We start from the raw sequence: 15,930 nt of genomic DNA on the forward strand, positions 1-15,930 counted from the left end.
AATCTTTGACCAGAGTATGAATGAGATTTAGAAAGTTGTTCCAAATCACATTCAAGGTAATCATATAAGTAAAAGAATCACATTAGATAGTAGACATGAATAAACTATCAAACCAAACAATGTGGTCAAGAGTATTGTATTAGAGAAAGACCATATTGCATTGTAATCCTAAACTGAATAGGTTCTCCACCTCTTTTGATTAGCTTGGGTAACCATGACATACTGCTAGGTGTCACTCATGATTTGTGGAAGCCCTAAACGTGTATAATCATTAAAGGGGGAATTGAAAGTAAGTTTTAATTCATAATCGATTGGAAGAGTTCTAATTGCCCACTGCCTCGCTAAAAGGAACCTAATGGATCATACACTGAGTAAGGTAGAGATTGAAGAAACAACGGAGATGAGTAAGAATAATTAAATGGTTTAATTATTTATGGCTAGGATTAATTAATATGTTAATTAATCAAACGAATATGTTCGTTAAAGACCTTGGGTTAGTTTTGGGTTGCAAGGCCCAATGGGATTTGAATGTCAAGCCCATTAACTCAAATTATATGACAACTTGAAAACACAAAGGGCTTGAAAGCCCAATATACCCTTAATGGTCATCCATGATTATAATGGAGTGGGTTTTAGACTTATTACAAGTTTGCCATTCCAATAAAGGTAGGTATAAATATGACTTTATAGCCTTTTCTTCATTAGGGTTTCTTTTGGAGAAAAGATGAGAACACAAGCTCCATTTTCTCTCTAAGAGGTCGGCCATCCTAGAAAGGTTTATTAGCATCTAAATCTTCCTAGGTCACTCATCTCCTCATCAATGCTCTCCTTGGTGTGGAAAAATTAGAGGTTCTCTATTTTGGGAACTTGGAGAGTCTTTTCAACCATCATCCTCCAAGAAATCCATGGAGCTAAGAAGCAAGGAATGAAGGCCCTCTCCTTAGGTGATTAACCTTTGCTTATGCAAAGAGGAATCAACAAAGGTATAAGATTTCTTAACTCACTTTGTTCTTGAGTTGAGTCTTGGTTCACCATAATTACTAGGCTTTGAATTTCATGGGTTAAGTTTTGTTTTTAAGTGCATACAAGCATGATTCTGCCTTTTAATTGTTAATAGCATGCATAGATGTTGCTCAAATGAACTTGTTTTTACAAATATTTCCTTCAGGGATCATGTTCCTGAAGCTACTTATCTAGGGAAATACAGGGTATTAAGAAGAATGTAAGAGAACATGGTGATGGTACCTACACCAGGTTGGAATCCAAAGCCTATTTGTTTTAAAACCATTTATCCTAAAAGAGGGCTGCCTTCACTACCACAAGAGGATATTCCTTTGGAACTCTAGACATCTTCATAATTTCAACACAATAGAAGAAAAGGAAATGCTCGAGTTGATGTTAAGCAAAGATGCTTAAGCTTGGATAGATTAGTTTCTGTGCCAGATTAGAAAGAAGAAGGAATGAACACTTGGACCTAGCAACTTTTATGTTAACATGACCTATGTACTGTCCTTTATGTTTTGTGCAGAACCAAATCAACCAGCAGTAATGGAGGATGATTATTTGGCAAGAGAACCAATTATGGCTCTTGTAAACATTGAAAAGGTTAGTAAGGAGGGGTCAAGCTTAATAGACTTGCCCGACCCCACACAAAAACAGCCCAAGAGAGTTTATTTTGATAAGATGGTGTTCAAAAAATCAAGTCTGGCCTTAGCAAACCATCTGAAGCCCATACACGTGACAACTCATTTGGAAAAGGGTTTCTATTAAAAAGGGTGTTGATAGATAGGGGTTAGTAGTTAATGTACTACCACTTAAACAGATAAAGCGTTTCTCACTGATATCACGGTGTCTAGTTTTTCTAGGGCCATCACCAAAACACATGGGATATTACCCTTAAGAGTAGACTTAGGATCCAAGAAGATTATGTTGGCATTTATTGTAGTAGACAACAACTCTACTTATGGGGTGTTGCTGGAAAGGGATTGGATACACTAGAGTTTGTTTATACCATCTACCTTGCACCAATAAGTTGCTGTCTATCATAAACCCACTATTATAAGACAAAGATTTTGGGAGATGGTAGAGGCGGAGTCAGGGCCATTTCTCCTCATAACTAATGTTGCTGAAGCTAATTTTTACAATCCCAATGTTGGGATCCTACAATGTCTAGGTGCTGATCAGAATGGCTGCCCTATCAAGGTGACGGTCCAAAAGCCCTTAGAACAAGGATTTTCTCTCACTCAGGAGGAATGTGACATACCTCATATTGTCCATTCTTGCTAACACCATTGATGACAGACTAAAAGATAAAGGACCAGGTGATAGTGGTTAGGTTCTTAATCAAGAGACTATTGGATAATGGAAGAGCATAAAGAGAGATCAAGGAAAGCTCAGCCAAAGAAATGGCAGAGTGGGGAGAGGGAACTTCAAGCACCAAAGATGATCAAGGAAGAGAAATTTTGAAAGAAGAAATGAAGGCAGCCATCCACATGACAGAATGTATATATGACTTAGATTGGTTAGAGGATTAGCCTGAGGTTGCAAAGTTAGTAGAATTTTTATTTCCAGAGCCTGATAAACTAGCACCCGAAGTTCAAGACCCCTTAGAAACCATTAATTTGGGAACTTGAGAGGATCCAAGGCCAATGCAACTTAGTGGCCTGCTAGAAACAGTATATCGGGCAAAGATAGTCAATCTTTTACACAAATAAAAAGACTGTTTTGCATGGCATTACATAAAAAAGCCAGGATTAGACTCCAGCTTAGTAGAGCATATAATGCCTATTAAAAAGGGGTATAGACCTATAAAGCAAGCACTAAGGAGGATGTCAAAAGAAATAGAAGAAAAAGTCAAGGAAGAAATTGAGAAGCTAGTAAAGGCAGGCTTTATTAGGCCTGTAAAATATATAGAGTGGTTGGCCAACTTTATACCTGTACTGAAAGCTGTAACTAATGCCATTTGATGTTGTGTCGATTATAGAAATACTAACGAAGCAACTTCCAAGGATGGATACCCTATCCCTATGGCTGATCTATCCATTGATGTAATTGCAAAACACAAAGTATTATCTTTTATGGATGGAAATGCTGGATATAATTAGATAAAAATGGCTAAAGAAGATATACATAAGACAACATTCAGATGCCTATGACATATAGGAGCTTATGAATACGTTGTCATGCCCTTTAAGCTGAAAAATACTGGTGCTACTTATCAAAGGGTGATGAATGCTATTTTTCATGATTTGATCGGGCATAGCATGAAGGTATACATAGATGACATTATGGTGAAGTCTAGAATTGAAGACCAGCACCTGGAAGACCTCAGACAAGCCTTGCTGAGAATGAGAACCCACAAGTTGAAGATGAATTCTAGAAAGTGTGCCTTTGGGGTTAGATAGGACAACTTTCTGGGGTTCTTGGTCCATCAAAGAGGTGTGGAAGTGGACAAGAACAAGGCTAGGGCTATAATAAAATCACCTACCCCCACTATCAAAGTGCAATTGCAGAGATTGCTAGGGAAGACTAACTTTTTGAGGAGATTCATTGCTAATCTTGCGAGCAAGATCTAACCTTTGACTAATTTTTTAAGATTAAAGAATCAATACAAGTTTGAGTGGGGCCCTCAACACCAAGAGGCATTTGACAAAGTGAAGACTAGTCTAGCCTCACCTCCAGTGCTCATGCCTCCCCAAAGGAGGAAGTCTTTGAAGCTCTATATTTCAGCATCCGAGAAATCAAGAGGGAGTTTATATGCTCAAAATAATGAAAGGGGAAAAAAGCATGCGATATACTAACTCAGTGGGTTCCTTATGGAGGTAGAAACAAGATACACCCCAATTGAAAAATTATGCTTAGCCTTGTACTTTATTGCCAACAAATTAAGGCACTACATGTTGCCTTACCATATCCATATAATTGCCAAATTGATGTGATCAAGTACAAGCTGTCTAAGCCAATGCTAACTGGAAGAATTGGGAAATGGATCCTAATACTATCAGAGTTCAGTATGTACCTTAGAGGGCAATAAAGGGACAAGCAATTGTAGACTAAGCACTAAAAATCCAAGGAGGAACTCGTCAATATACCTGGAACTCTGGAAGTGGCTAGCCTCTGGATCCCATCTAGTAAGGCTCATTCGGGCAAGAATGAATGTATACAGCAAGAAGTAAAAATAATAACTAGCTTATGGATCACTCCCTGGAGATTATATTTTGATGGACCTTACACACAACATGCTGTAGGAGCTAGAATTGTCATCATTGATGTAAAGGGAATCCAGCATTGCTACTTATTTCTTCTGGATTAAAAGGATACGATCGACAACATGGTAGAGTATGAAGCACTGATCATTGGCTTAGAAATTCTAATAGAGTTGGAAGCGGCTGAAATAGAATTATATGGTGATTCTAAGTTGGTGATTAATCAATTAAATGGAAAGTACAAGTGTAGACATGTCACAATGGTAGGGTATTACCTGTAGCTACTCAATTATTAGAATATTAGGGGTAATGAAGCAACAATTAGCCATATTCCCAGAGAAGCAAATTTGATTGCCAATAAAATGGCATAAAGGGCTTCTAGAGCATAGGTTCAAGAAAGAGGGCCTAAGATGAAGGTAGAGATATAAAGGAGAAGTCTCCCTTTTATCTTTGAGAACGACATGCAACTAAGTTTGTTATGTTGGATAAAACTTTGCTGACAAAGACTCTAGATGGGCTTTTGTTGAAATGCTTGGGCTTGGAAGAATCAATGAGGGTGATGGCTGAGGTACATGAAGGCATTTGTGGAGCATACCAAACAAGAATAAAGATGAGATGGTTACTGAGAAGATATGGTTTCTTTTGGCCCAACATGGAGAAAGATTGTAAAGCATATGCTAAAGGATGTAAGGAATGTCAAAAGCATGAACCTCTCCAACACATACCATCAGTACCCTTAAATCTAGTAGTAAAGCGATGGCTTTTCAATGGATGGGCCATGGACTTTATTGGGCAAATATATCCAACTTCCAGCAAATGACACACCTTCCTAATTATGGCAACTGATTACTTTACCAAATGGGTTGAAGCTTCAGCTGTAAGAACCATTAATTCATTTGTTATGAACAAGTTCATTGAGACCAAATTCCTACATAGATATGGGGTGCTTAAAACAATTGTTACAGGCAAAGGGCCATCATTTATTTCAAAAGAAGTATAGGAGTTTGCAACTAAGTTCAATATGAAGATGATCCATTCTAGCCCTTATTATCTCCAATCTAATGTTCAAGCAGAAGCTAGCAACAAGATATTGTTGAACATCAATAAAAGAATGGTGGCATATAGCCCAAAAAGGTGGCATGAGAAGTTGGGAGATGTTCTTTGGGCTTATAGAACCTCAAAAAAGCAGGAACTGGGATTACTCTTTATGCATTAACATTTGGGCAAGATGCAGTACTCCCTATGAAGATTAATGTGAGTTAAGTGAGGCTTCAGAAACAATTTGGTCTACATAGTGATGAATTTATTTAAGCCATGTGTCAAGGAATTGAGGATTTGGATGTTGCCTAAATTGAATCTCTAAACAAGATCCAAGATAGGAAAAAGGTTGTTACCGAGCTTACAATAAGAGAGTGAGACTGAAAACTTTTAAAGAAGGATAATTGGTATGGAAAGTAGTTTTGCCCTTAGGAGCTCAAGTTAGAAGTTTTAGGAAATGGAGTCCCAATTGGGAAAACCCTTTTACAATTACCAAAGAATTAGACAGAGGGGTCTATTACTTGGTAGATTTAGAGGAAGACTTAGAGAAACATCCAATCAATGCTAAATTTCTAAAGAAGTACCACCCAACTCTTTGGGATGTTAGAGACTGTTATATTAATGAAGTATAATACTTAGAGAAAGGGTGATGTCCCTTTTGTATGTCCAAAGCAGTTGTTTCTATTAGAAAAGTGTAAATAAGTAAGTAAAATAGTGAAGCAGTGAGAGATCTTTTCATTCAATAATTAGGAAAGTATAGAAGCCCTAAATTAAAAAGTTTAAATCTTTAGCCAAGGTAGCTATCCTAGAATGATAAGTCCGCATGATGGTTAAAATGCGACCTAGCTATTCTAAAGCTGTATTACTGTTGGGTAGTTGGGCTTCAGACTCCTCCACTTCATGGTTTACTTTTTTCCCATCCTCGATTTTCTTGTATAGCTTGCTCGAGAGGATCATATGCTCAGCCTTCATAGCAGGAAATTGTTTATCCAGTTTCTGGATCTCGACAGCTACCACCATTATCCAATCCTCCATGGTTGAGCCCTCTTCCACCTGTTGCTGTAGAGTAGTAGAGGTCCAAGTGTGCTTATCTTTGTAGCACTTCACACTATTGGCTTGCCACTTGGCCTTAAGATGCTGATCCTTCAAAGCCCTTAGATTTTCAAAGAAGGAAATGAAAGACTTATATTGCATCTTAGTCATCTGCTGGGCTTGGTATTATTCAGTGAGAGCTCTCTTAGCATCTTGAAGAGCCTTAAGGCTAGAGGAAGCAAAAAAGTCTCTTTGCATCCATTTTTTAAAGATCCTGCCCTGATTTTGAAGTTGTTGAGGCTCAGAATGGCGCCTTGGGGATCACTGCTTCATCCTAATTTGCCTGAACTCTCTAACTAGTTCGGGCAAATAGGTCGTGGCTGGAAAAGAAGCTAGAGGAAGAGGCAACACGCCATCATCACCAGAAGCAGCAGCAGTGGCAACTTTAGCAGGAACAAAAGGAGAGGATTCAGCAGCAGCAACCTTTTTAGGTCGAGATAATCAAATTTCTGAAACTTCAGTAGCTCCAAAAGGTTGAGGAGGACCCACTCTACTCACAGCAGGCAGAGAAGACCTGCCCGACCCCTCACCAAAGGCCTGTTATAACACAGAGAAGACAAATTAATGGAGCGATGTTGACTCGAATTAAGAAAAGACAAGATTGCATGCATGTTTGTACACACCTGCCCGATGACCTTAAACCAAAAACCTGAGCCATATCCAGGATGGTGGAAGACATTGGACTCACTCTGAAATCAAAAGTATTGGTCCCTGTGTTCTAGAAAAGGAGAGCTGTTGAGAGAAACTCATGCTTGATGGGGATAGTAGTCTTGGACATCATGAAAAACTCATAGATGTCATTTGCCATCCATTTCTTCTTCCAGATGGGCCATAATTTATCCACCCACTTAGACCATGCTTCATCCTTCATCCTTCATTAAAGGGAAACCCCTCTTGAAGTGAGATATCTTACCTCAGCAATGTAAGGATTGAAATAGAACCAGTTGGCATCGGGCATGTTGTTATCCATAGCAACATGAACTTCAGAAGTCCAGGCAGACCCTAGTGAATGCACTCCCCCTTCCTAGAAGAAAATGGACAGATTAAGGCCAGCCCGAGGACGATGAAGGCCGTTGAGTCAACGGCGAAGAGTTACAATCCCTTCTCCAGACTTGCATGCAGGGCGCAATTTAGGTGCCGTTGTTGAATTCGATAGAAAATAGTGAAACAATGGTTAGAAAATAAGGCAAGAAAGGGTTGAAAATTCAAGAAAGTTAGGAATTCAGATAATCAAGTTTGTTGAAGGAGATGGCCAACAAGAGTGTGATAGGAGCATATTTATGCGCCTTAGTTAGCTAGTTCTTATGCATTTTCGTTATGTTTTCTTCGTTAAAGTAGTCTTTTGAGCTACTTTCATGTGTTTTCAGGCTTAAAGGGCATATGACATAAAAGATGGGAATTTGGAGTTTTTGGAGCAAATTGTGAGCTTGGATTGAAAAGTACATGCTTGGAACACAAAGTTTGGATGAAATTGAAGATTTGAAGATTTGAGGATTCCTAGTACAAGAAGGATTCCTAGTCCGAGGAAGAGTCCTAATTGACGAAGGATTCCTAATCAACGAGGGATTCCTAGTTGAAGATGATTCCGAGAAGAACGAAGATTCCTACTCAAATGAGGTTTCCTACTTGAAGTAGGAAAGCTAAGCCTAAAAGTTTCCATTTTGGGTTGATCTTTCCTAAACCTAAATGGCCTTGCGTTTTAGCAACATTAGAAGGTTCCTAAGCGTTGGAAGACACAAAGAGTGGTTCTAGAACATTTTCCTCATCCTTGCCGTGGGTTGGGTTCATTTTCTCTTGGTTTTGGGCTTTCTAGAAGACCTATCCAGAAGCCTTAACCCTTTGCCGCACCTAGGGTTCTAGAATACTTGATTTCCTTGCCTTGCAAGGCATTCTAGAAGCCTTAACCCTAGCCCACTAAACCAGCCGAACCCTAGGCCTTTTCCCATGCAAAATCTGATTGTTTTAACCTATTTTCTGTTGGATTTGGGTTTCTAGAAACCCTAATCTGATTGCTAGGGTTTTTAAGTGCCTATATATACTCCTTTAAAGCTTTTGGCCGAACCTACCACCTCCCATATCATCCATTCACTCCAGAAATTTACCCTAAGCCTTTGCCGCAACCACCAACATCATTCTCCCTAATTCTAAGTTCTTGCCGTGCCCCCTAGTCCCCTTAACCCTTCTACCCTATTCCATAACCATTCATCCACCACAGCCGCACCTTTCCACCACCATCACCACCTCGTGCAGCCACCATTGAAGGAGAAAGAAGTAGTGCCGTGCAGTCCAAAGGAGGGAGAAACCTTGCACATGCAATCTGCCATTAGTGGAGTGTTTGGAGTTCTTTCTTCTCTTGTTTCTGTTTTCATGTTTAATTTAATTTGCTTTTCAATTATGTTAAACATGTGGAACTAATTTCTTTTTAGTTAGAGGTGAATTTGAAGCCATGGACATATGTTTTATATGATTTGATTTCTTCCAATTATGATTTCATAAATCGTGAATGTGGTTTACTTATCTATTTGATTGATAACTTGTTTATGTATATGGGTTGAGGGTCGACACTTAATTTGCATGCCTAAACTTGATGCTAGGATATAAGGGAATTTCACCTAATCGTTATTAACTTATATTCATAAGTAGTAAAAGTCGTTAGTCACGATTGTGTTAAGTAAATCCTAGGCAAGAGTAACATGCGTATCCCATAGTTATGAATGCCTCGTCAATGCTTATGATTTCCATTGAACTTAATGATCTTTGATATGTGTCTCTATCATGCGTATTCCATAGTTAGGGTCCTTGATAAGAATAATTTGGTTGTAATGCGTATTCCATTCAATTCAATGAATCTAGGGAAATCTGAGAATTAATTGGTGCAACCTAGTTAATTTGGGGCATTGTCATTCATGGTTTGTTGAAAGAGTAATTGGAAATCGAGTTGTATGCATATGTTCATGTGTGGATAAGGAACCCTCTAACTAGTTTCTCACCATTCTATTTCATCACAATCTGTTTTGCTTTACATTTGTTTTCAAAGTTTAAGTTTTAAAGTTTTAATTTCGTCAAAATCAATCCCCCATTTATTTTAAAGTGTTAGATTAGTTAGAAATCAATTTAGTTTGTGTTTTTAAGTGTTTTGAGTCGAGTTATAGTCCAATTTCGTCCAAATTAGTGTTAGGTACTCAAAACTGCCCAGAAAGTGGTTTTGAGGCAGTTTTGAGTCTTTTAGTTGCTGTTTTGAGTTTTTGGTTTGTTTAGGTGTTTTAAACTCTAGTTTTGCATTAATTGAGTCTAGTTTAGTGTTCTACATTATGTTTTTATGTTCTTGAGTCAGTTTCACATTGATTAGCATCCCTAGTTAATCCCTGGTCTAGAACGATCCCTATTTGCTCATATACTACAATTGTCATCCATAGGGTTTAATTTGTGTGTCAAGTTAATTTTCACATCAGAGTGAAATTGAAGTTATTTAACGGACAGGCAGTTAACGTTGAAAATTGTGGGTTAGTACAAAGGTTTATTTAAAACGGCTAATTTATAGGCACTAATACCTAGTTTCGGCATGCAATTGATTTTAATCATTATCAATATCTTGATTAGTAGACTTAACAATGATTAAAGAGGGCACTATTTGAATGGATATTTAATGTTGGGCTTAGTGATATTGGAGGTCTAAGAGTGCAAAAAGTAGAAGGAGGATTGGGCTAGGACAGTTGGCAGCCCAGGAAGAATTGAAAATCATTTTTTGCCAATAAATAGGCAACAAGAAACAAGCCTATGTGAGAGGTGGCATTATGAGGGCAGCTCACCCCCAGGAAAAATTACTTTTCAAGGGCATGGATAGGTAAATAAATGATGACTCACCATGTTTTGGAGGCCATCACCAAAAGGGGAAGGCTTAGATAGTCAGGCTACAGAGTCTATAAAAGCAACGAAGTACACAAGGAAAAATGACACTTAACCAATCAATCAAAAGACATTCAACTTTACACTCCAACAAACAAGAAACCAGAAAACTTTAGTTTGTTCAAACTTTACCCTTTTAGTCGCAAGTCCATAATAAAAAGCCATCTTTTGTCAAGTTTTAGAAGCTCTGCTACCTTTCCCCTATGTTGTAGTATTGAATACCTTTACTAAACCCAATTTATCTTTCATTCTCCAAAGATTACAACCCCTGTAAAACACAAGGAGAATTGGTTGCAAAAAGACGAATCTTGCCTGACAAGGTCATAATCTTGCTCGAATCTTTTTTGTTTGTACTTACCTAAAGTAGATTTGTTGTTTTATGCATATTTCATTGTATCCTATATCATTTTTTTACTACTTTTCGTTCAAAGTTTCATCTATGATTAATCTTCCTAAACTAATTAACCTTGTTTCTTTAGTGTTAACCGTAACCAAAGAAATAATTTGAAGGCCATGAACTCCTTTCAATTGAGCATATGATATTATGAGTAAAACTCCTTGTTTATAAGGCAAGAAAAAGAACTTTATACAGACTTAACCCATCCGTAAACAATCCAATTGAACTAAGAAGTCTAAATAACTTGTGGCCCAAGTAATCAACCCATTTAATAACAAAAAAACAACAATTTGATATACAAAGATAACGTTGGCACGCTCAGACACATATTAGTTTTGATTGTAAGCCTCAAGGCCTAACAAAGGCCCTACAAAGGCACCATAAAAACTAATAACAAACTCATATTGCAATACACCAAGAAGCAAACCTTGTCCAACAGACAAGACCTAGGGGAGTTGTGTGAGAGACATATCTAGCTCGAACACGATTGTTTTGCTCTTATATGTTCATTTCTTGTTTAATCTACCTATCTAGTGAATGAATGAAAGTTTATTATAATTTCTTTGAAGCTCAAAAGATTATAGTAACATAACATACCCAACTAGAAACTACATATTTTTTAACAGTTCCACGACGGAAAAGGTAAAAGCGGAATAAGCAACTCGAATGTCTGAAAATCTTGCTGCTTTTGCCAAACTTTGTAATTCTCTCTTTATTCTCTCTTTTCCCAACACATTGGTATTCATTAGGTACACATCAAACAGAAACAAACTTTTAGTAGAAAGACTTGTTTCAGGGCCTTATTGTATCACCATATCCACCACTATCACTTTTCCATTGTCTGGCAAGGCCTCATAGCAATTCTTCAGTATCATCAAGCATAGATCGTCATCCCAACTGTGTAGTATACACTGTTAATAAAATCATTTGCATTAGTTGAAAGCTGTCGAAATTGTAACTAGTCAAAGGATATTGGGTTAGATCGATTTGAACACGAAGCTTAAGTGTAGGGGTAAACAAGCTAGATTGCCCACACTTTTACTGAAATTTTTGATTCAGCCAAAGTAGATGTTTGCTTTTGAACATGCTTTGTAAATCAGTTGTTAAATAATTCTTAGAAACCTCACCTTCATGAAAATGGCATCGCCTTTCGGAATCCTTACAAACATATCTCCTGCAATGTGCTCTATACCTGTAGCAAAACTCTTCTGTAAGTTAGCAAAGCAAAACGAACTACAAAAAGTTACATGAAATTGTCCAATGGTAAGCAAAAAATTTATATCATACTGGGGTGGGAGGGAGACTTTTCAACAACCAAAGGAAAATCATAGTTAGGAATAGTACCATTGCCACCACCCACATCTACCAGTGTACGTAGACCTTCGAGACCCGTATAAATCTCCATAATCTCCTTCTTAAAAATGAGGTTAAACTCTTTCATTGAGTCCTTGAACACACTACCAAGTCTGTCATCCCTATCAATGTAATCTACCATATTCATACCATAGGCCTTGTTAAATGGGAGTCCTCCTTCCAAAACTGCATATTTCAAATGGTACCTGTAGAAATTGTGACATATAAAGATGACTTCACTGATGAAAAAGAAATGAACTTTGTTCAATTCTTTACTTGCAAAATCATAGTTTGATGCGTATACATAAATTACTCGTTTATAACAGAACATGAAAAGTTTTTGCACACGTGTTAGACTGTAAGTTAAAACCAAAATGATTAAATTAACAAGGTTTTGTAAAAGGTTGTAGTAGAACCAGTTATCTAGGATAACCTTGTCATGGCATAAATTGAGCAATGGTGCCAAAGACACCCCACCCTGGTTCTTAATAAAGTACTTGGAGACAGGTGCAAACCCACAAATCCTAATAACATTCCCATTAGCTTGGATTGTCGAGCAAGTGAGAACAGAGTAAGCGGAAAGAAGGCGAAACATGTGATCAAGAATATAAGGGGCATCCAGATTGTGTAGAGATCAAAGCTGAGACGTTATTTGGGAAGGCGAAAGCAGGGCTCCGGCGCCATCTCTATGGATAATGTCAAGCACACCAAGCTCTATGGCTGCTTTAAGCACCATAGGCAATACCGATATGTTTGCCAATTGCATAGCATATTGGGAGTCAGCTTCCTCTTCTCCATTAATGGTGGACATTTTCAACTGTTTTTCCCTTGTTTTGTTGTTCTGATTTTTTTTGTTTGGAATGCTTGTTTATATTGTTGTGAATGTTAAATAGGCATGAGAGGTGAAAAGTGTTTTCAAATTCATTACGACTCTAAATTTGTTTGGTTGCTAGAGGAAGTAATTGTGCATGAGACTAATCAAAGTTACATATATTATAAGTATAAAAAATTACAACTGAAGAAAAAAGTAAGAATTTTGAGAGAGAGAGAGAGAGAGAGAAAGAGAGAAATAGAGAAGTGGAAGGCAATTCAAGAAATGTGGGCAAAGCATCGCTTGATAAAATTGTATCTATGGTAGTTTCATAAATCGCTAAAGTGACTTTTGAATTTGGAAGTCTGCTCGGCATTTGGGATACATCTCTACAATTTTCTCCTCAATGAAGGTTCCAGAACATCAAAAGGGTTTGATTTTGGGGGTAATTATGACACGCTCGACCCTGATATTCCTCAAACACTAGGGTAGGCACGTGCTGGCCGACACTCGAAGGTGACGAAGCCATATTAGGATGCATGAGAACAAATATTAAATAAGACTTATAAATTAAATATAATTAATATGCAAATGAGGAACGTGTTCAGAGCATACAACTAATTTACTGACTCTAGAAAGGAAATAATATAAAATTGAATGAGCAAGGGAATGAGTCCTACACTAAGAAGACTCGAGGATGCCGATGCGGAAGTGCCTTGACGCCAGGATTATACGCCTCGATTCTAAGTCTTGAGGGGGTGCAAAACAAACATGATTGGACCAAGTTGATATATATAATACTAAAATAGTTATCAACATACTAATCCCCAAAGTTTAATGAAAACATCAATAGCGTAATTTGTAATAGGTTTCCGAAACCCTAATATGCCATAAAATCTTTCATAAATCATATCTCGTATATAGTGTGATAAATAGTGGTATCCAATGATAATATCTCCTGGCCCAATGCTAGCTTTTATGTCTCTATTCTTGTAGCTAGATATTATTTCTCCCGACCCATTGCCAGCTCCATGTCTTTTGGCCCGAAGCCAGAGATTATTTCCCCCGACCCGCAGCCAACAACCATAATCCTCGCCCATGGTGGTATAGTGACCACTAGATAAGCACAAAACCATTGAACATAGACTTTACAAACATAGGTATATATATCTCAAAAACATCTTCATAGTATAAAGTCATTCATCATCTATACTATAAGGAAGTGTGCAAAAACATGTTCATAAGCAGTATAAAGTCATCCATCATCTATACTACAAAGAACATGAGTTTAATAAAATATGGTAATTCAAAATATTCTCAGTAGGCGTAATATCTCATAAAACGTTTCACAAAACGTAATCATTAAATCATGCTTTTCATGTATACATTTCTACTATTAAAACATGTATTTTAGAAGGGGTCCACTCACAGATACTTCGTCGTCGAAGAGCCATGCAAATTAGCGAAGAGGGAATCACCACAATAAATGCACCTAAGCACATAAGGGGTCCAATTAATAAAACTTTATTCAAAAGATTGAATTTGGGAAAACGGTCATCAAAAATAGATTTAGGATGTCGAATTACCCTAAGAAGGGTCCTGGGTAAATTTCAAAAAAGTCAACACGGGAATATTTCAACCGGATCTGCCCTAGTAGGTTTGGGTCGAAAGGCTGGACCAAGAGGCTGGGCCGGTTTCCTTGGCCCGAGGGCTTGAGTTCAATTGGATTTTGGGTTAGGTTTTAGAGGTAGCTTGGCCCAAGGGCTTAACCCAAGTTTCACTCAGCCTCAAGGCCGGTTCTTTGGGTTACACAAGGGTTGGGCTCGGGGGTTTAGGCCCAATGGCCATGAGTTTTTTGTTCTTCACCGGGGAAGGAGGCTGGAGCCTCCCGAGCTTCGGTTGCCGACCAAACAATTCCTAAGCTTATGATTTAGATACCAAAGTGGGTGTTGTGGGTGTCTTGATGCTTCACAGGGACGAGGGAGAGGGAAGGTCTAGATGATGGTGGTGGTGGTGAATGTGTTGGGGTGCTTTGTTGAGGTGTGGTGTATGTGGGTGTGTACTGGTCCCCGGGGAAGAGGGAATCCGAGAGAGGAAGCACAGAAAAGAGAGTGAGAACTAAGGGAAAGTGAGGGAGAGAAAGAGTGGATGAGTTCACGAGGAATAGGAGAACCAGGGACACAAATCAGGGGGTGGGCACCTTGGGCTCACCAATTAAGATCCAAACATAATTTTTAAATAAAAACCCAAAACTTAGTGAAATTACAAAAATACCATTTCGTTTCGTAAATTCCAGGATGAGCTGTTAAAAATTGGGTTAAATGATTCTGGTTATCAAATGATTGAACAACTGGGAGCAATTTGCTTACGATACTTAGTTGACATTCATAAAAAGTATCTAATGAATTATGAGTTCAATACATCTTGTTTAGCAGAAAGACGGATATTCCTTGCTCATTATCAGACAATCACTTATTCACAAACCTCTTGTGGGGCTAATAGTTTTCATTTCCTATCTCATGGAAAACCTTTTTCACTCCGCTTAGCCCTATCCCTCTCTAGGGGTATTTTAGTGATAGGTTCTATAGGAACTAGACGATCTTATTTGGTCAAATACCTAGCGACAAACTCCTATTACAGCATTTCTAAACAAGTTCCTGGCTAACAATAAGGGTGTTTATGTCTATTCAAGTGAACATTTTGTTATATTTGAAAGTTTATATAAAAACTAACATTTTTGAAATTAAGAGAAATTTTGGCTATTAATGATAAAAACTTGCTTGATTGCACCATTTTATATTTAAAGGTGGTCTTCTTCTAGGAGACGAAATCATAACATATGGCAATGCGTTAGTGGACAGAGTAAGGAGCTCCTCAAGTTATGGCATTGGGAGTAGGATTCTCTCCCTCTTAGTTTCCCTTCCTTCTTCTCCTATTTGAACGATTATAGTTAAGTCACGTCAATGTTTTGTATTCATTTTTTGGGTAAAAGACTGTTTACTACCCTTATGTTTCGTGGTATTCAACATTTAATACATCAAGTTTTTTTCGTCTCAAAGTTGTACCTAAAGTGTAAATTTTGGGACAGTCTCATACATCCGTTAATCAAATTGTTAAGTCTCCCATTA

At 37.9% G+C, this 15,930-nt stretch overlaps 2 pseudogenes; both read right to left on the reverse strand.

Annotated features, from left to right (window-relative positions):
• Positions 1-6,008: 6,008 nt before the first annotated feature.
• LOC126599104 (uncharacterized) lies at positions 6,009-7,305 on the reverse strand (annotated as a pseudogene).
• A 3,941-nt stretch (positions 7,306-11,246) lies between these two features.
• On the reverse strand, positions 11,247-12,802 carry LOC126599105 (caffeic acid 3-O-methyltransferase 1-like; annotated as a pseudogene).
• Positions 12,803-15,930: the final 3,128 nt, after the last annotated feature.

This window comes from Malus sylvestris, chromosome 14, assembly GCF_916048215.2.
Source record: "Malus sylvestris chromosome 14, drMalSylv7.2, whole genome shotgun sequence".
Lineage (NCBI taxonomy): Eukaryota > Viridiplantae > Streptophyta > Magnoliopsida > Rosales > Rosaceae > Malus > Malus sylvestris.